General features: G+C 39.1%; 1 protein-coding gene and 1 pseudogene across 1 annotated transcript in view; one reads left to right on the forward strand and one right to left on the reverse strand.

The window, feature by feature from the left end:
- Window positions 1-24,138, forward strand: part of CLSTN2 (calsyntenin 2) — a 198,291-nt gene that overhangs the window by 122,648 nt on the left and 51,505 nt on the right.
- On the reverse strand, window positions 10,444-10,572 carry LOC116514477 (annotated as a pseudogene).

Consider the following 24,138-nt stretch of genomic DNA (forward strand, 5'->3'; position numbering starts at 1 on the left):
CAGCACAATACTAGTCTTTCTCTTCCAGTCTAAAATTTCAGATATCATTTGAATTTAACATAATAGTGATCACAAAATAGTGATACAAAAAAGAGCCAGATTTCCCTCGCCCTTTCCTCCGTAAGATTTAAATTTGAACCCTTTAATGAAAATGATATAATTCCAGAAGTAGAAGAAGGTCATGTACCTGAAGTGGAAAAAAAGTAGAATTTGCTATCTTTCCAACTATATTTGCTATCTTTCTCATAAAAATAATAGTTATTTTTTGCTTATTTGCTTATTCTAACTCGGTTAGAAAACAGGACTCTGTGAATTCAACTTTTGGCCTGAAAGCTGCCTGGATGACCTTGGGCCAGTCACTTATTTATTTCAAGTAAGGGCATCAGGCCCGGGAAATAAATAAATCAGTCAATTCCCTTTGGAGCCAAATGGATCAGCATTTGATAGATCTGAAAAAAGTGGACTCTGCACTTGTGGGAAAAAGCAAGGGGGGAAAAGTTGAGTAGTATAGTTTGGGAAACAGCAAAGAGAAAGTTGAGATGCTGCAGAAGGGGGAACCACTGTTCATGAATAATCACTCCTGAGATTCTTGGTGACAGAGAGAGTATTTATTTCAATCAATGATTAGATAAACATGGGAAATGGTTTAAGACAACGTCACTTTCTCCCTTAATTAGGTCCCATAAAATATAGAAGAAACCCAACAAACATGGTATGCATGCGATGAATATGATGCCAAATGGGTTAAATGAGTTAATTCAGGAAAACTGGAGAGAAATTTCCAATCTAAGCAAACTCAATGGCAGTTCCAGGATGAAACAATGGAATAACAAACTTTGGACTTACTCCTGATTGGCAAGACATGCTGATGAAAGCTAAAAGTTGGAAGAAAAAGCCGGACCAGTTTCTGCAAAGAAGCCCCAGAACAAGTCCACTGCATACAACATTAAACAATGTTCTTTAAACCTGTTCTAGGAATGTAGGATTGTTGAGACTGAGCAGGTTCAATGCTACAGTTCTTAGAGAAGGAATAGAGCAGTGATGGCAAATCTTTTTCACCTCAGGTGTCAAAAGCACACGTGTGCTCACTATTGCAGCCGGTTCACTGACAAATGCACGCACAACAAATGCGCACTGACAAAACTGCGGCGAGAAAACTGTGCTGTCGAAATTGCGCCCACAACAGCACGGCGACAACAGCACGGTGACAAAAGCATGCCATCAACAAACGCGAAAACAATGTAATAACCCTAACCCTTACCTTAACCGTAATTACGCTTTTGTTGGCGCGCTGTTGTTGGTGCCCTGTTGTGGGCATGATTTCATCATTGCGGTTTTCTCGCCACGGTTTCATTGCTGTGCTTTTGTCGGACATGCATTTGTCGGATCACGATTGCAGCCCAATGTGCAAACCAGAAGTCCAGAACTTTCAGTTTGGACATTGGGTGGTTTTTCACCCTCCACAGGCTTTAGGGAAACCTCCCGAGAGCAAAAAAGAACTGAAATTTAAGGCCGAAAATTAGCTGGCCAGAGCATGCATGTGTGCTGGAGCTGACAGGGCAACGCCTTGTGTGCCCTCAGAAATGGTTACATATGCCATCTGTGGCACATGTGCCATAGATTTGCCATCACAGGAATAGAGTTTTCAGAGGTGGGTTGCACCCAGTTCAGCCTGGATCGGGTAAACTGGTGGTAGTGGTGGTGGGAGCTCTGCCCATCTGCTCAGATGCTTCTGCGCATGCGCACCTGAACCAGTAGTAAAAAAAATGGCAATCCAATTGGAGTGTTTTAGAATTTAGAATTTTTAGAATTTTATTAGAATTTGTAGGCCGCCCTTTTCCCTGAGGGGACTCAGGGCGGCTCACACAAAAACTGGGAAGGGGGGGAATACAGACAGTAGGACAACATGTAATAAAATAGCAAACAACATACATTCATCATTCGGGAGGGGCAACTATCCTATCCCCAGGCCTGACGGGCGAGCCAGTTCTTCAAGGCTATGCGGAAGGCCTGGACGGTGGAGAGGGTGCGAATCTCCACGGGGAGCTCGTTCCAAAGGGTTGGGGCTACTGCTGAAAAGGCCCTCCTCCTTGTAGTTGCCAGCCGACACTGGCTGGCCGATGGAATGCGGAGGAGGCCTAATCTATGGGATCTTATCGGTCGCAGGGATGTAATTGGCAGAAGGCGGTCTCTCAAGTATCCAGATCCACTGCCATGTAGGGCTTTATGGGTGATTAATAGCACCTTGAAGCGCATCCGGAGATCAACAGGTAGCCAGCGCAGCTCGCGGAGGATAGGTGTAATGCGGGTGAATCGGGGTGCACCCGCAATCACTCGCGCGGCTGCATTCTGCACTAGCTGAAGTCGCCGGATGCTCTTCAAGGGCAGCCCCATGTAGAGCACATTGCAGTATTCCAGCCTAGAGGTCACAAGGGCCCGAGTGACTGTTGTGAGAGCCTCCCGATTCAGGTAGGGTCGCAACTGGCGCACCAGGCGAACCTGGGCGAACGCCCCCCTGGTCACAGCCGTTAAGTGGTGGTCAAATGACAGCTGTGGATCCAGGAGGACTCCCAAGTTGCGAACCCTCTCTGAGGGGTATAAAATTTGACCCCCCAGCCTGAGTGGTGGAACAGTAGCCAAATCTTTGGGAGGGAAACACAACAGCCACTCGGTCTTTTCTGGGTTGAGCACAAGCTTGTTAACCCTCATCCAGTCCATGACGGCCTCAAGGCCCCGGCACATCACGTCCACCGCTTCATTGAGTTGGCACGGGGCGGACAGATACAATTGAGTATCGTCCGCATATTGATGGTATCTAATCCCGTGCCTGCGGATGATCTCTCCCAGCGGTTTCATGTAGATGTTGAATAGTAGGGGGGATAAGACCGAACCCTGAGGCACCCCATAATTTAGGGGCCTAGGGGACGATCTCTGCCCCCCCACTAACACCGACTGCGACCTGTCCGAGAGGTAGGAGGAGAACCACCGTAGCACGGTGCCTCCCACTCCCACCTCCCGCAGTCGTCGCAGAAGGATACCATGGTCGATGGTATCGAAAGCCGCTGAGAGGTCAAGGAGGACCAGGATGGAGGAACGTCCTTCATCTCTGGCTCTCCAGAGATCATCCATCAATGCGACCAAAGCGGTTTCTGTGCTGTAACCGGGCCTGAAGCCTGACTGGAAGGGGTCTAGGTAGTTTGCTTCCTCCAAGGACCGTTGGAGCTGGAAGGCCACCACCTTCTCAACAACCTTCCCCAGAAATGGAAGGTTGGAGACTGGACGATAGCTATTAAGAACAGCTGGATCCAAGGATGGTTTCTTCAGGAGGGGTCTCACCACCGCCGCTTTCAGTGTGGCGGGGAAGTTCCCCTCCCGAAGGGAGGCGGTTACAACCGCCTGGATCCAGCCTCGTGTCACCTCACTGCAGTTAGTAACCAGCCATGAGGGACACGGATCCAGGACGCAGGTGGAGGTACTTACAGCTCTCATGGCCTTGTCCACATCCCCGGGGGTAACGTCCTGAAACTCAACCCAGAGCTGTTCTACTTGGTCCCCTTGCGCCTCGGCTGGAACTGCAGGGGTGGAGTCCAAGTCCGACCGAAACCGAGCAATTTTGTCCGCTAAGAATTGGGCATATTCTTCAGCTCTGCCCTGCAAGGGTTCCCCCGCCTCCCTTTTGTTCAGTAGGGAGCGGGTTATCCTAAACAGGGCGGCTGGACGGGACTCAGCGGATGCTACCAGGGTGGCTATATGCGATCTTTTTGCTGCCCTAAGTGCCCTGGTGTATTCCCTGGTGCAGGCGGTTACCATTGCCCGGTTCGGTTCGGACTTATCGGACCTCCAACGGTGCTCTAGGCATCTCCTCCGGCGCTTCATCTCCCGGAGTTCCTCGGTAAACCAAGGGGGTCTCCGGGATCCGCCGCCTCGGAGGAGCCGCAGTGGCGCAATCCGGTCGAGGGCCTCCGACGCTGCCGAGTGCCACGCAGCAGCCAGAGTCTCCACCGGACTGTGGGCGAAAGTGTCAGGAATAACCCCAAGCTCTGTCTGGAACCTTGACGGCTCCATAAGACGCCTGGGGCGGAACCACCTGGTCGGTTCCTCCTCCCTACAGTGTGGGTTTGGCCTCCGGAAGTCGAGCCTCAGTAGGTAATGGTCTGACCACGACAGGGGTATGATGTCACTCCCCCTCAGACCAAGATCACAAATCCACTGCTCCGAGAGAAATACGAGGTCAAGCATGTGTCCCGCTGAATGGGTTGGGCCCCGAATTACTTGGGTCAAGCCCATGGCTGTCATGGAAGCCATGAACTCCTGCGCCCCATCAGAGTTTTCGCCGAGCGACGGCAAATTAAAGTCCCCCAGGACCATCAACCTAGGGAACTCAATTGCCAGCTCGGCTACCGACTCGAGGAGCGAGGGGAGGGCTGCTGCAACGCTGTTGGGAGGCAGGTACGTTAGCAGCAGACCCACTTGACCCTTGAGGTCCAACTTTAACAGCAAAGACTCACACCCGACAATCTCCGGAGCAGGGACCCTACGAGGAGCTAACGACTCTCGGATAACAGCGGCCACACCCCCACCCCTTCCCTGGGCTCTCGGCTGATGCAGCACCTGAAATCCTTCTGGGCACAGCTCTACAAGGGGGACTCCTCCCTCTGGGCCCAGCCAGGTTTCAGTAATACATGCCAGGTCTGCCCTCTCGTCTAAAATTAAGTCCCGGACGAGAGGAGCTTTATGTACAACAGACCTGGCATTTAGCGACAACAGCCTGAGACCAGGGTCCTGACTACTTGCACCATCTGGTCTTGGAGTGGGACTCCTAGGGCCGGAAGGAGGGATCTCTGTAATGTAGCGAACCCTCCTTCCCCGGTAATGGCCTGCCCTAAAGTCCCCGCCGTATCTGCCCCTCCCTGTTACGACCGCAATACCCCGACCCTCTCCCGTGTCTCTGGTCCCCTCAACCACCCCCGTGGCCTCCGCAACTCCCGGCAGGTCCTCCGAATCACGCATACTCATACACTCCCCCAAGCAGTCCCCACGTAAAAAGTTAAAAACACAAAATTACAACAATATGATCATAAAAGTGGGACATTCATTCATCTCAAGCGTACCTCATGCATAACCCATACAAAGAAAGAAGAAAAAGATGAAAGAAAAGAAAGAGATTATAAATTATAAATTGCGCAAAAAATTAATTAATTTAAAGTGCGAATAGTTCTGGGAAGGTCCAAAAAAGTCCAAGATGGTTGAGGCAAGGGGAGGGCCTTCTATGTACTGTAAGTACCCCCGCTCGGCCGGTAATGGCGCTATCTGTGTTAGCAGGTCCAAGGCGGCATCAGGCAACAATGGCCGTGGCAGATGGAAGTCCAAATAGAAGAGCAGATGAAGATATACTCCAAAAAGTCCAAAAGCCGCATTCCAAAAGGATTCTAATCTCGCCCAGCAAAAGGCCCTGCGATGGCGATGGCCTAGTGGAGGGGGGAATGCACCAACAGGGGAGGCCAAGCCGAGGGGAGAGGAAGGGGGGTGCAATAGCAACAGATGGAGACAGCCTCCCATTCTCTCCCAGTGCTGTTCCAGGCTAACCGCCTTCTCCCTGGGGCGATGAATAGTCCAATGCAAGTCCACAGCAACCAAACACAGACGGGATAAAGAAAGTAGCATAAAGGGGGGGGGGAGATTCTCTCAGCCAGCAAGTGGAGGAGAGTTAAGGTTCTCTCAAGTCAGACAGGTCACGACGAACCTCCAACAATAGTTACCCAACGTCTCTAGCCGAGTTGGGCCGCAACGCCTTCCAAGCGGCACCCGGACGGTATCTTTAAACGCTGCTCTAAATCAGCTGGGCCGCGGCGTCTTCCGGGCGTCCCCGAACGGCATCAGCGTCTTTCGCGAAAGGCAGCCTCGGAGAGCAGAATCTCTCCAGTCCGCTGCCTGCACCAGACTCTCCGTAAAATCGCTCGTGCCCCTGGTCTCTCTTCAGGCTCCGAACGGCACCCGGGCGATGTCTTTAAGCGCCTCACTAATCAGCTAATCAGCTGGGCCGCGGCTTCTTCCGGGCACCTCCGAGCGGCGTCGGCGTTTTTCGTGGAGGGCAGCCTTGGAGAGCAAAAACTCTCCAGTCCGCTGCCAGCACCAGACCCTCCGAGAAATCGCTCATGCCCTGGTCTCTCTCAAGCTCGATTTTCTCGGGGCAATTTCTCCTTCTTTGGCTATTTTTCCCGTGTAGACGCCGGAGCGAAAAGCCCGGCAGCCATGTTCCTTCGCACATCAGATGTTAAGAGACTGTGTTTGCCTATAAAGACTGAAGAAATAGAAAAATGAGAAAGACAAAGGAAATAATCAAGAAAAGAAAATATTGAGATAAAAATTACAGAAATGGGAATATGTAGAAATTGAATAAAGAAATAAGAATGTATAGAGTTAATGGTAAGTTTTTACAAATCTTATAACAATAGGAAACCAATAGGTTACACAGTACTAGGAAATAGATATAAGCATAATATTAGCATTAAGTATAAGACATTACATAATTAACATTTTATTTGATATAATGAAACAATTCCTACTTTAATTTCAACTTTAAGTCTTTGTGTCTGTATCAGCTGAAAAAATGAGTTAACTCTAAAATAATGGAAACTTCTACAGAATCACAGTAGACCTTTTTGGGCCCAGTAAACTTATCCAGTCTCTTGCAGTCATGACCAAAATGGAGGAACAGGCAGGAGTAGCTGTACTACTGAGCTAGTTAGATCTGAGCAGAATTGCCAACCTAACTTTGTTTCTCTGTGTGCACTAGATTGTTGTTCTACAACAAGAAGTACCACCAAAAAAGCACTAAATGAAGAAAATTCTACTTTTTAATAGGAATTTATGTAGAAAGCCTCTAGGTCCTGTCATTGGAGAAGAGTAAAAATTGTAGGAGCAATGTTTCCCATTGCAAGACTGACTGTTTCTGTCCAATATCCTGGTATGTTCACAAGAAGTTGGAATTGCCATTTTTAAGAGTAATAGTGGATTTTAATTATCCTGATTTCTTGAAGGTTGAAAGTACCCAGGATATTGTCAAGGCAGTTCCCACACTTAGCACACAGTGCATGATTTTCCAAGACTGAAGACAATAGCAGCATATTCAAACATACGTGGATATAATTTGGAAGAATATTTTTACATTAAATAGACATTAAGTGGTTGCAGCTTTAAAATCTATTCCTTAACCTCCTTGACACATATTTGCCAGGGGTCACTGCATTTGTCTAGACAAGAGCATACAATTCTCCAGAGAAATTCAACATGCTCATAAAAGTTCATTTGCTATGTATGTTCTACATTCTGTTTTATTTTGTCTTGAGAACTGAAATTAGCTGCCCTGAATATGAATGCTGCATATTAAAGTGCTTGAACATTCTTACTGTTTCCTAAATGTGGAAACATTTTTACACCCTCCTCCCCTCAAAAGAAAAGAAAAAAGAATTCTGAATTTGATGAACTAATTGCATACATCCACTATTTAAACAATTTCAAAATGAATATTAGGCTATTACTTAGAAAACTCCTATTTTATAAATAACTATTACATTTTTACTATGGTATGTTGGGGAGGTATGTATTTATGTGTATTTTTGAAGTGCAGAGATCATTCCAGTACCTTGTGAAATTTCTTAGCTGAATAATAAATGCCTCAAACAGCTTTTATAGCTTAGCAATAATAACAATATCCTTACAGATAAACTACTGTATGTTATTAAAGAAGTGAAATTTGTCTTTAAAAACGATGATAGCTGGGGGCAGGGAGAGGATCCCTAGGGATATTCACTGATTTAAGACAGCTCAGCTTAAGGGGTCTGAAACAGTTTTTAAATTGGCAGGTTATTTCAAAGACTTTTGGTATGAAATGAAGCAAAATTACACCTTACATAAACCTGAATGTAGAAAAGCCTATTATTCTCCCTACTTTAAATGTAGAATTTAGCTTTCAAGGTAAACTTTAACATTTTATAAATATGCCATGAATCCAAGGGCTGAACTGAAATAGTTGTCCTGCTTTCATTTTCTTTTCCAGCCGTACATTCAAAAATGTACGGTTCATTACTTTTCAGTAATTCCCACATTTGTTTGATCATGCTTTCAGATTGTCAGCTTAAGTCAATATCCAGGTGCTTTTATATCAAGGGTAGTGAACCCATTAAATGTGAGTCCATGAAAAAGAAGAGGAGCCTTTCTTCAGTGGTATTCAGGTGCAGAGTGCTTCCCACAAAAAGGTGTAGGTGAAATTACTGTATATTAGTTTTTGACTTTATTAGAGACAACTTTTTTTTAAAAAAAAATATGACATTGAAACCTGTTGTTTTGTAGATACTACATTGACATTATGCTTAACTTTAGTAATATTTTTACTAACACTTTCTTTAGCAATATTGGATGGTGGATAGTTTATAAGTAACTTAAGAAACAAAAGAAGAAAATGTACAAAAGGTTCTATCCAGTCCTGGAATGAGCCAACAGAACTCAGGAGCACTTTGAAAATATAGAAATCTTATATTTATTTCCCATACTTAATATTTCTATATAGAATTGACATGGATTTTGTCAAGTTTTTTTAGAAAGAAAGTCAAGCAAGTTCAGTAGCAATATATTTCCCTTTTTTAAAGATCTAGAACAGCAAGTTTTGATTAGCTATGTCTAGGTCTTGTATGATAACAAATGAAACTGTGAGAGTGGATTCTTACATTAATAAAGAAGGTAGTAACTACTGTGTGAAAAGTATCCAGAAGAAGGCTAATCAACTTGCTTAGAAGAATTACTATCTAGTAGCCAAAAGTCAACATGATTTGTCAAAAACAGATGATGTCAGACAACTCTTATTGCATTCTTTGACAAAATGTCAAAATTAGTGGGCCAGAGGAATACTGTCAATATAATTTATTTACAACAACAAAAACTCTTTCATCCGGAGCCTGGATGCCGTGACGGGATGACGTGCGATCTCAAAGCTCTGAGATCGCACTCGATACTTTTATTGCTGGGGGGTTCTAACGAACCTAAATCATCCCGAAGAGATGGTGAACAGGAAGGTTACATCTTGCTGATCTCAGAGATATCGCAAGTCTCCGAGAAAAGCAGGTTTAAAGTCTTCATCTGGCAGTAAAAATTCCAGTCTTTTAAGACTGCCGAAGTCAGGGCGACTTGAAAAAGAAAGTGTTTCCAGCTGATCTGATAAGATTGTACAGCTGCTTTCACTTGCAAATGCTTCAGAGCTCTTAAGAAAAAATACAACTGCGTATAAACATGGCACCTGTTCAAGCGTCTCTCCAAGAGATACTCTCAGCTTTGAAGAGACTGTCTGATACAGAGGACAGAATTCATAGAAAATTGGATTATTTGGTGTTTTTGGCAACTGAGGATGTTTTCCAAATACAAAATAAGAATGAAAACGGAGATAAAGAATTGGAGCTTGTTGATATTCGTGACAATTGGTTTACTTCTGAGGGAGGACAGAATGGAATATTTGAAGAGGAGTTAAATGGAGAGAAAATTTACTTCAAAAGACAGGGCACAGGAGGAGGAGAAAATATCAAAGAATTTATGGATTATGAAATACTATTTGCAAAACATTTGATACCACTGTTGAGAATTAAAGACAAGCTGATAAGGGAAACAAAAAGAGGGCATCAACATTATATGAGAAACACCACAGACAAGAAGGTGCAAAGATTTCTTCGTATGGACTTGTTCAAAAAGATGTTTGGAGAATTGGACCCACAAATGGCAGCAGATATAAGATTGTTCTGTTATTGGAGAGATACAGGTTGATAGATGGAAGAGTATAATTCAAAATTAGCTAAACTTAGCTAAATCCATTGGTAATAGGTATAGTTAAATAAAAATTAATAATGATAGTAATGTATACAATGTTGAGTTGATATGATAAGTAATAATTGGATATGAGAAGGGAAGGTTAGAAATATTTTTGGACTATATATAAAGATTATTAATAAAAATAACAATTATCCTAAAAAAACTATATACAGTTAAATTTTAACTAATAGGGGGAAAATGCTATGATATAGGATATAATTAAATAAAGAAAGGATAATGATAATAAATTATATACATGGAGGATTAGAAATCTTTGGTATTAAATATTATGGATGTTTAGCTAAAACAGGATATGAGGACAATGTTAATGGAGGATTTTATAAATAAGTAAATGAAATGCCAGCATGTGGTTATGGATTGAATCTTGGTATATTTAAGGATGAAGGATGTTTAAATAACTGTAGTCAAATAAAAGTGGAGGTATGATGATGTTAATATAGTAAATATTTGAGTTAAGACATTTTAATTAATATGAATTATATTTGATGATGGTGGAAGAGATGTACAAAAGCTTTTTGTAACCAGCTGATATACTTTTTGCAACATATGTTTGTTTTGGAAATAAATAAATAAATAATTTATTTTAAAAAACCCTCTTTCATTATCTGTAGTATAGTGTAAAGGGAAAGTTTCAATTAGCAATAATCACACCTTGGATAAACCTCATTGGCTACGATGCTGCCACTGTGCAAACAAGTGAATATAACAGATACATACTCCTTTGAAGCATAGAAAATATTTACTAAGAAAAGGGGAACTAAAATGTGTTAGATTCACACAGTTTTTTCTTTTTAAAATATTATTTATTGAACATTTTAATTACAGTAGTAAAAGCAACCATCAAGTTTCTCAGAGAAGAAAAAGAGAGATTTAAAAAAAGAGTAAAATGGGTAGGTAAATAAAAAGAAAAAATAACAAATATTTTAAAAAGTTATGTCCAATAAGTATCAAACTTAATTAGCCCATAATGTTATAAACACACACACACACACACACACACACACATTTGCATAACAAAGGCAACAGTAAAAATAATGGCTTTCTGTCTGGATGGTCTCTTGTGATGAGCCGATAGATAGAGAAAGGAAGCAATATTATGTGTGTCTCTGTGTCTGTGTGTGTGTGTGTGTATCCCTTAACCCATTCCTTATCCATTTTCATATCCATAAATTATAACATTTTCTATCAGCAAAAAAATTATCAAGGGTTAACAGACATTTATAGAAACTTGTCTTATTTTAACCTTGATCAAAAAACTTTATATTCCTCTTTTACTTCTGACAATCTTGATCTTTCACCCAGTTGCTGTCATAGGATATGATCTTTCTTCAGCTTTCCAGTTTAGCTGTCTTTCTTCTCTGTATTATAATACATAGTTTTAAAAAATGTTCAAGTATTTATCATTCTAATATTTCTATATCAAGGCATAATTTATTTCACTTCTTACCCTGTAATTCTCTCAAAATATTCTCTTTCATATGTGTCATTCCTAGATTCACATAATTCTTATCTGTGTTTATTTTAATCACAGTCCCAAAGAACTGAAAGTTTAGTAAAGTGGTATATTTTATTTAACAAATATATCTGAGTACAATTAGAACTATCAATGTATGTGTTTGAAGAAGAGGAAGAGTATCAGTAACATTGTGATCTGCCCTTTGTCTATACACTACAGTCCCAAACACTCATAATTTGCAATAATGTGACATACTGGTTTGATAATTTAGAAAAAGAAGTGAGGTGAGGAGCTCCTGAGCTCCTCCCTATCATCAATAATTGCTTTTTGATGTGACTTTTGTTTTCACCAGCATTATAAATATGTTGCATGTGAAATTTCTCTAAATGCGTATATGAGTGTGCTTTAAAAGTATTACACCATTATGACAAGAAACAGTAGAAACTATATTGGAACAATGGGATAGCATATGGTAGCATCCAGAGTTTAGTCCTAAATTTCATACTTCTTATTTGTTTTTATTATTACATATATAGCTTTCCTGTAGGAACTCGGACAACATACACAGTGTTTGCCCTCCTTTTATTCTTTCAGCAGCAACTTATTATAAGGCTGAAGATCAGTAATGGCCTCACACCACCCAGTACTCTCTACAGTTGGTAGTTAATTGAATACAGGTCTTTCCACCTTAGTCTGACATCTTAATTACTATGCTACAAAATTTTTACCAAACAATATTTCTGAGATGCAGAAATCTAAACGGCCAAATGAAGACTTTTTAAAATAGATTCCATTAGACATATACCTTAGGGGAACAATTTTTGTGATTTGCTTTTCCTGACATTTTACATCCCTCCCTATCCTTACACATTCTAAAGCAGTATTTTTCAAACTTGGCAACCTTAAAATGTGTGGATTTCAGCTCCCAGATTTCCCCCATTTCAAAAAAATCCATGTATTTCACACATGGTATTCTCTTTGTTTTAGTTTTATATATACATTTCAGCCATTGGAAAGTTATTGATTTTATTCCCCAGTATACAGTTCTTGCACCTTGCACTTTGCTTGGATCTTTTATATATTTTAACAATTTCAGCTTTATATCAGACATTTTAACAAAAGTAAACCCACTGCTTGACATAATATAAAACAGGAAATATAGACAATGCTATGCTTTTAATTAAATTTTTAAAAATATGAATAACTTTTATTTGACTAATTATAAGTAAAATAATGTATAAAGCTCCAAATGTATATTAAATTATATTGCTTAAAACCTACTATGCCCCTCCCCCACTTTTTTGGAAAAAAACCACAACCCTGCAATATACTTTATTTGAAAAAATAATGTGGACATAACATATGATATCACTACAAAAAATAATCCCTCTACAGCTTCCTTTCCCATCTCTGATTTGCATCAGAGTCTCATTGTTTATTTATTGGGATAACTTAGTTTATTTGGAGGGAAAGCTGATTTAGCCAAAAATGACCTAAAATAAATGTTCATGATTCACAGGATATGGAATTTTCTTGCAGTTTATGGTCATTAAGATTTAATCTTAATTCCAGTAGTCCATCTGAACCTAACCTCCATAATTCAAATGCCATGAGCAGTTAATTGACATATGTATTGGATCAACTCTGTGATTTAATGAAGAATCTTCCTAAAGCAACAAGCCAAACCTATACTTCAAGCAGCAGCAAAGATTACCTAATGTTCTGCATTGTTCCTCTGTTAAGCATTGCTTCGTACTTCTGTATAGAAGAGGGATAAAGATTAGATGGTGGAAGAAGGGAGACAAAGGATAAGTTTTCCAATAACAGAAAGATAAGGACAATGAATACCCATTGCAAAGCACAAAAATAAAAAATACAGAGTCTTTAATGTTTTAAAAGCCAGAATTTAAATTAGCCACAATATACTTGCATGTATTGATTTGAAAGTAGGCAGTCTTCTTGAAAATATTATCCAATTCCATTAAAAAAACAAACACCTTGGATTTGTGTGTGTGTTTTTTTAATTCAAATCAATGGAATTCATGAAGCTTGATTCAAGCTTAGCCTCAGGATAAAGTAGGTATCTTTACTTGCTGAATCATTCTTTTTCCTAGAGAACTTTCAGGAATAGCCATGTAAAATTAAACATGTTACATGTTAAAAATGTAGGAAAGAGCAATCACATGTACATTGGTTGTGCTTGAAAATGAAAAAAAATGACCTAGTGAATGTAAACTATACTTGAATTATGTGAAACAAGTTATGGTTATAACTGTACCATTAAAAACACTGCCGTGTATCAAAAAGATCTCAGAAACCACCAACAGGTTATTGCAACCACATGGTATCACTATAGCACACAAGCCAACTAAAGTCCTCCAAAACAAAAAATCCTAAGAAAACTAAAAGACCCAGAAGACCCAGCAGAAAAGCAGTAGTCATCTAAAGCACTTGGTGAGGATTGTAACTACCAGTATGTAGGAGAAACGGGCAAAAGACTAGTAAAGTATATCTATGAACACCAACCGTCAGAAGACATGATGAAATTTCACAACACATGAACAGATTCAACCATAATTTCAGCTTGGAAACTCTAAGCATCCTAGATTAAGTCAAATCCAAAAATGCCAAATAATTCTTGGAGCCTTGGAATTCAGACAAATTGGCCATCAACAGGCACATAGAGATAAATAATATCTACATACCTCTCAAGAGACACAGTCAAAAAGCATGAAGAAAACAAAAAGGCCAAAGCACCTCTTCATCAGCAATCAATACCCATATAACCAGAGATTGGCACCAAGATTAATACTTAACCAAGAATCAAGTAAACAATATCCCTGTAAAGGAATTACTGACAGAGACAAACAACAGCATAATCAATGAACCACCAAGGACATACTCACCAACACTGACATGGCAAGCTAGTACCGGTATATAAAAATAAGAGCAAACCCCATGCTTTTCTAGCACTGATGATGTTATCTATTTTGGTAATGAAATGTCTGCAAGAAAACCACCAGCACCAAGGATCTCACAAAAACTGTTACTTCCATTGGATTTTTTCTGTTTTCTAATCAGCTTTACTAATTGACTTTGCTTGTCGGAAACTGTGTGTGAAAATTGGAAATGGTGATCATGTGACCCCAGGATCTATAACGAAGCACCCAATTTTTGATCCTGTGACTATGGAGTAGCTGTAAATGGGATGACTTTTTTCATTACTCTTGTAACTTTGATCACTAAATAAATTGTTGTTAAGGACTACCTGTATTCTGTTTGTGAACCATGACAGACATTTGTATAATATAGTTTTGAAAGTAAGTTTGGAGTTCATATCATCCCTAGCTCAGACTTTTAAAAATCATTTTTATTATATGCAAACGAAAAAAGGAAAAAAACCCAATGAATCTCCAAATTAATGCCCTTGAACTATATTTTTAGGGAACAAAACAAGGATAGCCTAACTCCATAAGCTCGTGAATATAGTCCAAACTTTTAACTTGTCTTCCAAATGAGAGCCCTGGTCTTAAAGTACATCTTCATCTAGAAAATGAATGATTGCATTGTGTAAGGGATAGAGAGAGTGTGTCTCAGCACAGAATATGCATTCAAGACACAGCTTTGGCATAGCTGACAGATGGTTGTCTGGCCTCTGACATTTAATATTTATGGCACTTAGCATGACAGAAGTTAACAGTTAGGACTCTTTTTATTTGTTGATGGCTGTTTACTTACGGAATGATCTTCATGCTGTGGTTAGGAAATCCATCTGAATAAACATCTGGAATATTTGAAATATACCTTTTCTAATACTTTCTTAGATTGTCTGGATTATCTTACTGTGGTTGTTGTCTCGATGAGTGAAATATTTTATCAAAAAGTGTTAGTCTCTATGTATATCATCTGATTCAGTTGATATTGAGAGCTGTATTGTATTTATGAATTGGGCAAAATCCACTTCAACTTTATGATTCAATAATTGACTTTATAAAAGTGCATGTGCAGTTGTAAAAAAACTTCATCAAATGTCTGAATCTAATTGAAGGCACACTCAATTCAGCAGTTCAATTAACATTTAAATCTGAAGAGATAATTGAGCTCAATCACCTTTCATCTTCCAAATTAAGTTTTACACACACCTATTTCTTTGCATACTACGGGAAAACATTAGTACATAACCAATTCAAGGATCTGCACAAAAAAATAGAATTTAGTTTTCTGTCCCTCCCTTATATTTTGTTAACCCTTCAAGATAGTCCTTGTTAGGAAACAGTATACTAGCAAAATTTCCCTTTGCCTGTTTCTATATAAAAGAAGCTCATGCTGTGTTACTTTGAAATTATTTCTTCTGAAAAATGACTTCTCTTTTACTTTGCATTGACTGTCTTGCACATTTTCTTCAAAGTTATTAGCATCTTTCTCTACACATTGTCACCTAATCACATTTTCAAAGGTGAGGAAAGTATATGTCAATGAATAAGAACCATCAAGTTCATTTTGCTATATTCTTCATTGCCAAAGAAGTTTACTAGACAAAAGCAGAGTGACAGGGCCCTTTACATTGATCAAGCAGCTACTCTCAAAACGCAATAAATAAATCAAAACTATAATTCCCTAGTAAGATCTAGCCTGCAGCTCTTCACAAAAAGGCATTTAAAAATAGTGCAGATTTAGATATGAATAATTAGCATTTACACATTTAGTTTCCTTAGCATCAGTAATGTCATAACCAATAAGGAATTTTTCCTCTAGAACATAATTTTCCTCCCAGAAATAATTTTCATTTAGACTACAACCAGGAAAATATCCAAAAGGTGGTGGTGGTGGTGGTGATGATGGTGGTTGTTGTTGTTGTTGTTGTTGTTGTTGTTATTATTATTATTATTATTATTATTATACAATTGTATCACAGCGGCCAGTTGTTTCACTGGATTTGGCATTGGTTACTAGTCAGGCCCCACCCAGGGGCCTAGGACGTCGTAACGTATTTTCGTAATATGCGTGCAGATCCAAGCAGTGCGGCTTTTTGCATTTGACTGATGGTGATTTTGTCAATTTTTAACTGTTTTAAATGTAATTCCAGTGCTTTTGGAATAGCACCCAGTGTGCCAATTACCACTGGAATTATCACTGCTGGTTTGTGCCATAGTCGTTGAATTTCGATTTTTAAGTCCTGGTATCTTGCGATTTTTTCATGTTCCTTCTCGGCGACCCTGCTATCACCTGGTATTGCGATGTCTATGATTGTGACCTTATTTTTCTCAACCAGTGTGATGTCTGGTGTATTACGCGCGAGTATTTTGTCGGTTTGTATACGGAAATCCCACAAGATCTTGACCATCTGATTTTCGGTGACTTTTTCAGGCTGATGTTCCCACCAGTTTGTTGCTGTTTTAATATTATAATTTTTGCACAAATTCCAATGGATCATTTGCGCTACTGAATTGTGCCGCAATTTATAATCAGTCTGTGCGATTTTTTTACAGCAGCTGAGTATGTGATCAACAGTTTCATCAGCTTCTTTGCAAAGTGTGCATTTGGCATCATCAGAGGATTTTTCGATTTTGGCCTTAATGGCATTTGTGCGGATAGCTTGTTCTTGCGCAGCCAGGATTAGTGACTCTGTTTCTTTCTTTAATGTACCTGTTGTTAACCATAACCAAGTTTGTTCACTGTCCACTTTATCTTTTATTTTTTCCAGAAATTGGCCATGCAGTGCTTTGTTCTGCCAACTCTCCATTCTTGATTTTATCACATCTTTTCTGTATTCTTTTTTTTAGAGATAATGTTTTTTATTTTCCATTTTTTCATTTTCATACACTCACATATATACTGTGCATAGCCGGCGCCATACAACATTAAACAATAATCGCAGCAATTCCTCTTCTCAACTATACCCCCAAAAATAGAAACCCGATATACCTCTTCCACTCTCCATACACCTCTTTCTTCCACCCCCCTCCAACTTTCTATCTTCCCTCCATCATCCCCCTCTACCCTACTTCCCCTCCCCCTCTACCACTCCTCTCTCCTGATCCACTCCCTTCCTTCTCACCTTCCCTCCCACCCTCTCTCCCATCCCTCTCTACCCATCTTTCTTCTATCCCACTTCTCCTCCCCTTGGTGTATTTCCACTATATGTCAATGTACTTAACTTATCCTATTTTTACAGAGAAATTAAAGAAAAACAGTATACATGTGAAGTCACATTACATTGAAATCTAACACATCGCATCTAACCTAGTATATATCGCTCCCTCCCCCCACCCTCCCCCCCAACCACCCACCTCCTCCTCCCTGACTTCCCAGAGCCCGTACACGGTATAGATTTTTAACAAACACAGTCTAAAATATATTGAGAAAAAAGAAATGAAAAAGAAAAGTTAATAACATCTCTACATTGATCTTAGCTTCTTCTTGCTAAGCTAACTTTGAACAATTTAAATCATTCCTGATCTTAAGCATAGGCTGTCTGGAATTTCTTAGTCCCGTATTTGTTTTGTATATAGTCAATCCATTTTTTCCAGTCTCGTTTATATATCTCATTTGAATGATCTTTAAGATATGCCGATATTTTAGCCATCTCGGCTAAATTTGTAACTTTCAATGTCCATTCTTGAGTTGTAGGCAAGTCTTCCTTCTTCCAGTATTACGCCACCAACAGTCTTGCTGCTGTTATTAGGTGCAGAATCAAGTTAGTCTCTACCACTGTAAAGTCAGTACTTATACCTAGTAAAAATAACTGAGGAGTAAACTTTATCCTGCTTTTAAAGATATTTTGCATAATCCACCATATTTTTATCCAAAATGCCTTAACCTTTTGGCAGGTCCACCATATATGAAAATATGTAGCATCGAGAGAACCACATCTCCAACATGTAGGCTGTAAATTCGGATACATAGAAGCCAGCTTTTTAGGATCTAAATGCCATCTATAGAACATCTTATAAAAATTTTCTCTCAGGTTTTGAGTTTGTGTAAATTTCACATTTCTTATCCAGATTCTTTCCCATGTATCCAACATTATTGGTTCTTCAATATTTTGAGCCCACTTTATCATGCAATCTTTAATTAATTCTGTTTCCGAATCCATCTGTATTAATACATTATATATCCTCTTTATATGCATTAAGCTTTGATCTCTTATTTGTTTAAACAGATTATCCTCAACTTGGATAAAACCAATTTTTTGATCTATTTTCCACCTGGCCTGTAATTGCCCATACTGGAATCATGTTTGAACTGCCTTCTCCTCTTTTAATACCTCTAAAGATTTTAGTTGTAGTACCCCCCTTTCCAAAATGAGAAGCTGTCTATAAGTAATTCTATCCTGTTTTTGTGCTATATTCATATTTTCAATTGCATGTCTAGGAATTGCCCACATGGGTATCTTATCGTTTAGCTTATATTGGTATTTTTTCCAGACCCGCAGTAAAGCATTTCTTAAAATATGACTTTTAAAATTCTTGTCCAATTTTTTGTTGAATAACAGGTAAGCATGCCAACCATATACCAGATTGTGTCCCTCAATATTTAATATTCTATCATTAGTTAAATGAGTCCAATCACTAATTACTGATAGCACCACTGCATCATAATATAGTTTTAGGTTAGGTAGTTTCAAGCCTCCTCTCTCGCGTGCATCTTGCATTATTTTCAGCTTTACCCTCGGCTTCTTTCCTGCCCATAATCCCTCCTAGTTCTTCCTTTTGTTTAGTATTCATATTTATAGCTAATATTTTTGTTTTTCCTAAATTTATTTTAAAACCAGACACTTGACCATATTGATTAATCATATTCATTAAAACCATACTGGATTCCTGCGGTTTGTTCCAATATTATGACCAAATCATCCGCAAAAGCGCGTACTCTGTATTCTTGCTGCCTAATCTTGATCCCTTTTAGACCATCCAAGCCCCGTATTTTATTCAACAATACTTCCAGAGTTATAATAAACAATAGTGGGGACAAAGGACAGCCCTGTCTTGTACCTTTTCCAATTTGAAAAGAGTCTGTTAAACTTCCATTGACTATGATTTGTGCTGTTTGCTGTTGGTATATTGCTTTAATTGACTGTAAAAAACAGTCTCCTATCTGCATTTTTTGCAATATCTTCAACAGAAATTGCCAATTAACTCGATCAAAGGCTTTCTCAGCATCCAAAAATATGAACGCAGCAGGAATTTGGTTGTTCTTTCCCAGATATTCTAATGCATTAATAATTAATCTAACATTACTTTTCATCTGTCTCCCCTGTATAAAACCTGTTTGGTCGGTGTGTATCAATTGTTGAATAACCAGCATTAACCTATTTGCTAATATTTTAGTAAAAATTTTATAATCTACATTAAGTAATGAGATGGGTCTATACTTTTTTGGTTGGGTAGTATCTTGATCTTTTTGGGTATCAAGGATATAAACGCTGTCTTCCAAGATCTTTTCTGTATTCTTGTTTCATCTGTTGGGCCTTCAGTAGTTTTTTGTTCTTTACTTAAATTAATAGATGTTCTTGACTTTCTTTTAAATAATCAGCCAGTGCATGTTTTTCTTCTTCAACTGTTTGCTTCACTTGTAATAATCCTCTGCCACCTGATTTTCGGGGCAGGTATAGTCTATCAGTATCACCACGTGGATGTAAACTGTAGTGCATTGTCATTAGTTTCCTGGTTTTTCGGTCCAAAAGGTCCAAATCAGTTTGTGTCCAGTTAACTATACCAGCTGTGTATCTTATAACTGGTATTGCCCAGATATTTATGGCCTTGATTGTATTTCCACCATTCAATTTAGATTTCAACATTTTCCTAACTCTGTTGGTGTATTCTCGCCTGACAATAGTTTTTACTTCTTCATGCTTGATATTTATCCAACTGCAGAATGCCTAAGTATTTGTAGGCTTCATTTTCTTTGCATTTAATTAATTGGCCATTGGGCATTTCAATTCCCTCACATGCAGTGATTTTGCCCCTTTTTATGGATACAGTGGCGCATTTTTCCATGCCAAACTGCATTGAAATATCGGTGCTGAATACTTGGACTGTGTTTGTCAATGATTGGATTTCTATTTCTGACTTTCCATAGAGTTTCAAATCATCCATATATAGTAAATGCGAAATTTTTTCAGCTTCTTTGGCTGTTTGGTAGCCTAATTTCATTTTTTTTAAGATTACTGATAGTGGGATCATTGCGATGATGAAGAGAAGAGGTGAAAGTGAATCACCCTGGAAAATTCCTCGCTTGATATTAACCTTTCCGTAGATCTCATTACCTACTGCCAACTCAGTTCTCCATTGTTTCATCGCCTTTTCAGTAAAGGATGTAATATTTTTGCTAATGCCAGTTGTTTCTAAGCATTTTATGATCCAACTATGTGGCAGTGAGTCAAATGCCTTTTTGTAATCAATCCAGACCATATTCAAGTTCGTTTTTCTGTTCTTACAATTTTCTAATATCATTTTATCAATTAGGAGCTGATCTTTGGTGCCCCTGCTCCTTCTTTTGTTGCCTTTTTGCTCTACTGGCAAGATGTTGTTTGTTTCCAAATAATCCATCATGTTATCTGCAATAATGCCTGTGAGTAATTTGAAGGTTGTTGGCAAGCATGTTATTGGTCTGTAGTTTTCAGGTGTTGTTCCTTTAGTTGCATCTTTCTGAATCAAGTATGTTTTTCCAGTTGTCAACCATTCATCAATTTGGCCCTTTTGTAAAATTTCATTCAGTTGCCTGGCCAATATTGCATGTAAACTGGTCAGATATTTGAGCCAGAAACCATGTAATTGGTCCTTTCCAGGTGATGTCCAATTCTTTACCTTTTTAACTCGATTTTTGACCATCTCAGTTGTTATTTCTAATACTTGCATTTGTTTGTTGCCAATGCTTTTCTCAAAGTCATGTATCCACTTTGCTTCCTTGTTGTAGTCCTTTGCATTTTCCCACAATTCTTTCCAGAATTCAACTGTGGCCTGCTTTTCTGGTTTTTCACTTTTGGTGTCACCATTCACATTAAGACTTTGATAAAAACGCCGTTGGTCTGATCGAAATTGCTGATTTTGTTTATATTGGATGATTCGTGCCTCATATCTTTCAATTTTTCTAGCTGTTGCTGTTATCTGCTGTTTTACAATCTCTACAGCTTCATTGATGTTTCTTGTATCCAATCTATATCTTCTGATTAGCCGATCTATGATTTTGTTGTTTTTAAGCCGTTGCTCATGCATGTTCTTTAAGTTACTAGCATCTGCCCTTAATTTTTTGATTTTTTGTTCTAAACGGATTTTTCACTTTGGCTTTGATGCTTTTTCTGTTGTGTGACTAGGTACTTTAATTTTAATACCTAGTTCATTAGTGACTATTACAGCTGCGCTGTACATTAACTGGTTTGTTTCCAAGATGGATCCCGGTTCAATTGTTGAAAACACTGCATTAACCTTTTTCATGATAGGGGCCAAAAAAATTTTAGGCACAGTTTTTACTGATGGTAAACGTTGCCTTTCCTCATTAAGCAGAAAATGCTCCATGATCATATCCTTCAATTCTTTTTGTTTTTGAATTAGTTCATCATCATCATTATTATTATTATTATTATTATTATTATTATTATTATTATACAATTGTATCACAGCGGCCAGTTGTTTTGCTGGATTTGGCATTGGTTACTAGTCGGGCCCCACCCAGGGGCCTAGGACGTCATAACGTATTTTCGTAATATGCGTGCAGATCCAAGCAGTGCGGCTTTTTGCATTTGACTGATGGTGATTTTGTCAATTTTTAACTGTTTTAAATGTAATTCCAGTGCTTTTGGAATAGCACCCAGTGTGCCAATTACCACTGGAATTATCACTGCTGATTTGTGCCATAGTCGTTGAATTTCGATTTTTAAGTCCTGATATCTTGCGATTTTTTTATGTTCCTTCTTGGCGACCCTGCTATCACCTGGTATTGCGATGTCTATGATTGTGACCTTATTTTTCTCAACCAGTGTGATGTCTGGTGTATTATGCGCCAGTATTTTGTCAGTTTGTATACGGAAATCCCACAAGAATTATTATTATTATACAATTGTATCACAGCGGCCAGTTGTTTTGCCGGATTTGGCATTGGTTACTAGTCGGGCCCCACCCAGGGGCCTAGGACGTCATAACGTATTTTCGTAATATGCGTGCAGATCCAAGCAGTGCGGCTTTTTGCATTTGACTGATGGTGATTTTGTCAATTTTTAACTGTTTTAAATGTAATTCCAGTGCTTTTGGAATAGCACCCAGTGTGCCAATTACCACTGGAATTACCACTGCTGGTTTGTGCCATAGTCGTTGAATTTCGATTTTTAAGTCCTGGTATCTTGCGATTTTTTCATGTTCCTTCTCGGCGACCCTGCTATCACCTGGTATTGCGATGTCTATGATTGTGACCTTATTTTTCTCAACCAGTGTGATGTCTGGTGTATTATGCGCCAGTATTTTGTCAGTTTGTATACGGAAATCCCACAAGATCTTGACCATCTGATTTTCGGTGACTTTTTCAGGCTGATGTTCCCACCAGTTTGTTGCTGTTTTAATATTATAATTTTTGCACAAATTCCAATGGATCATTTGTGCTACTGAATTGTGCCGCAATTTATAATCAGTCTGCGCGATTTTTTTTACAGCAGCTGAGTATGTGATCAACAGTTTCATCAGCTTCTTTGCAAAGTCTGCATTTGGCATCATCAGAGGATTTTTCGATTTTGGCCTTAATGGCATTTGTGCGGATAGCTTGTTCTTGCGCAGCCAGGATTAGTGACTCTGTTTCTTTCTTTAATGTACCTGTTTTTAACCATAACCAAGTTTGTTCACTGTCCACTTTATCTTTTATTTTTATTATTATTATTATTATTATTATTATTTATTATTATACAATTGTATCACAGCGGCCAGTTGTTTCGCCGGATTTGGCATTAGTTACTAGTCGGGCCCCACCCAGGGGCCTAGGACGTTGTAACGTATTTTCGTAATATGCGTGCAGATCCAAGCAGTGCGGCTTTTTGCATTTGACTGATGGTGATTTTGTCAATTTTTAACTGTTTTAAATGTAATTCCAATGCTTTTGGAATAGCACCCAGTGTGCCAATTACCACTGGAATTACCACTGCTGGTTTGTGCCATAGTCGTTGAATTTCAATTTTTAAGTCCTGGTATTTTGCGATTTTTTCATGTTCCTTCTCGGCGACCCTGCTATCACCTGGTATTGCAATATCTATGATTGTAACCTTGTTTTTCTCAACCAGTGTGATGTCTGGTGTATTATGCGCCAGTATTTTGTCCGTTTGTATACGGAAATCCCACAAGATCTTGACCATCTGATTTTCGGTGACTTTTTCACGCTGATGTTCCCACCAGTTTGTTGCTGTTTTAATATTATAATTTTTGCACAAATTCCAATGGATCATTTGCGCTACTGAATTGTGCCGCAATTTATAATCAGTCTGTGCGATTTTTTTACAGCAGCTGAGTATGTGATCAACAGTTTCATCAGCTTCTTTGCAAAGTCTACATTTGGCATCATCAGAGGATTTTTCGATTTTGGCCTTAATGGCATTGGTGCGGATAGCTTGTTCTTGCGCAGCCAAGATTAGTGACTCTGTTTCTTTCTTTAATGTACCTGTTGTTAACCATAACCAAGTTTGTTCATTGTCCACTTTATCTTTTATTTTTTTCCAGAAATTGCTCATGCAGTGCTTTGTTCTGCCAACTCTCCATTCTTGATTTTATCACATCTTTTCTGTATTCTTGTTTCGTCTGTTGGGCCTTCAGTAGATTTTTTTTCTTTAC

Source organism: Thamnophis elegans, chromosome 10 (assembly GCF_009769535.1).
Source record: "Thamnophis elegans isolate rThaEle1 chromosome 10, rThaEle1.pri, whole genome shotgun sequence".
NCBI classification, from domain to species: domain Eukaryota; kingdom Metazoa; phylum Chordata; class Lepidosauria; order Squamata; family Colubridae; genus Thamnophis; species Thamnophis elegans.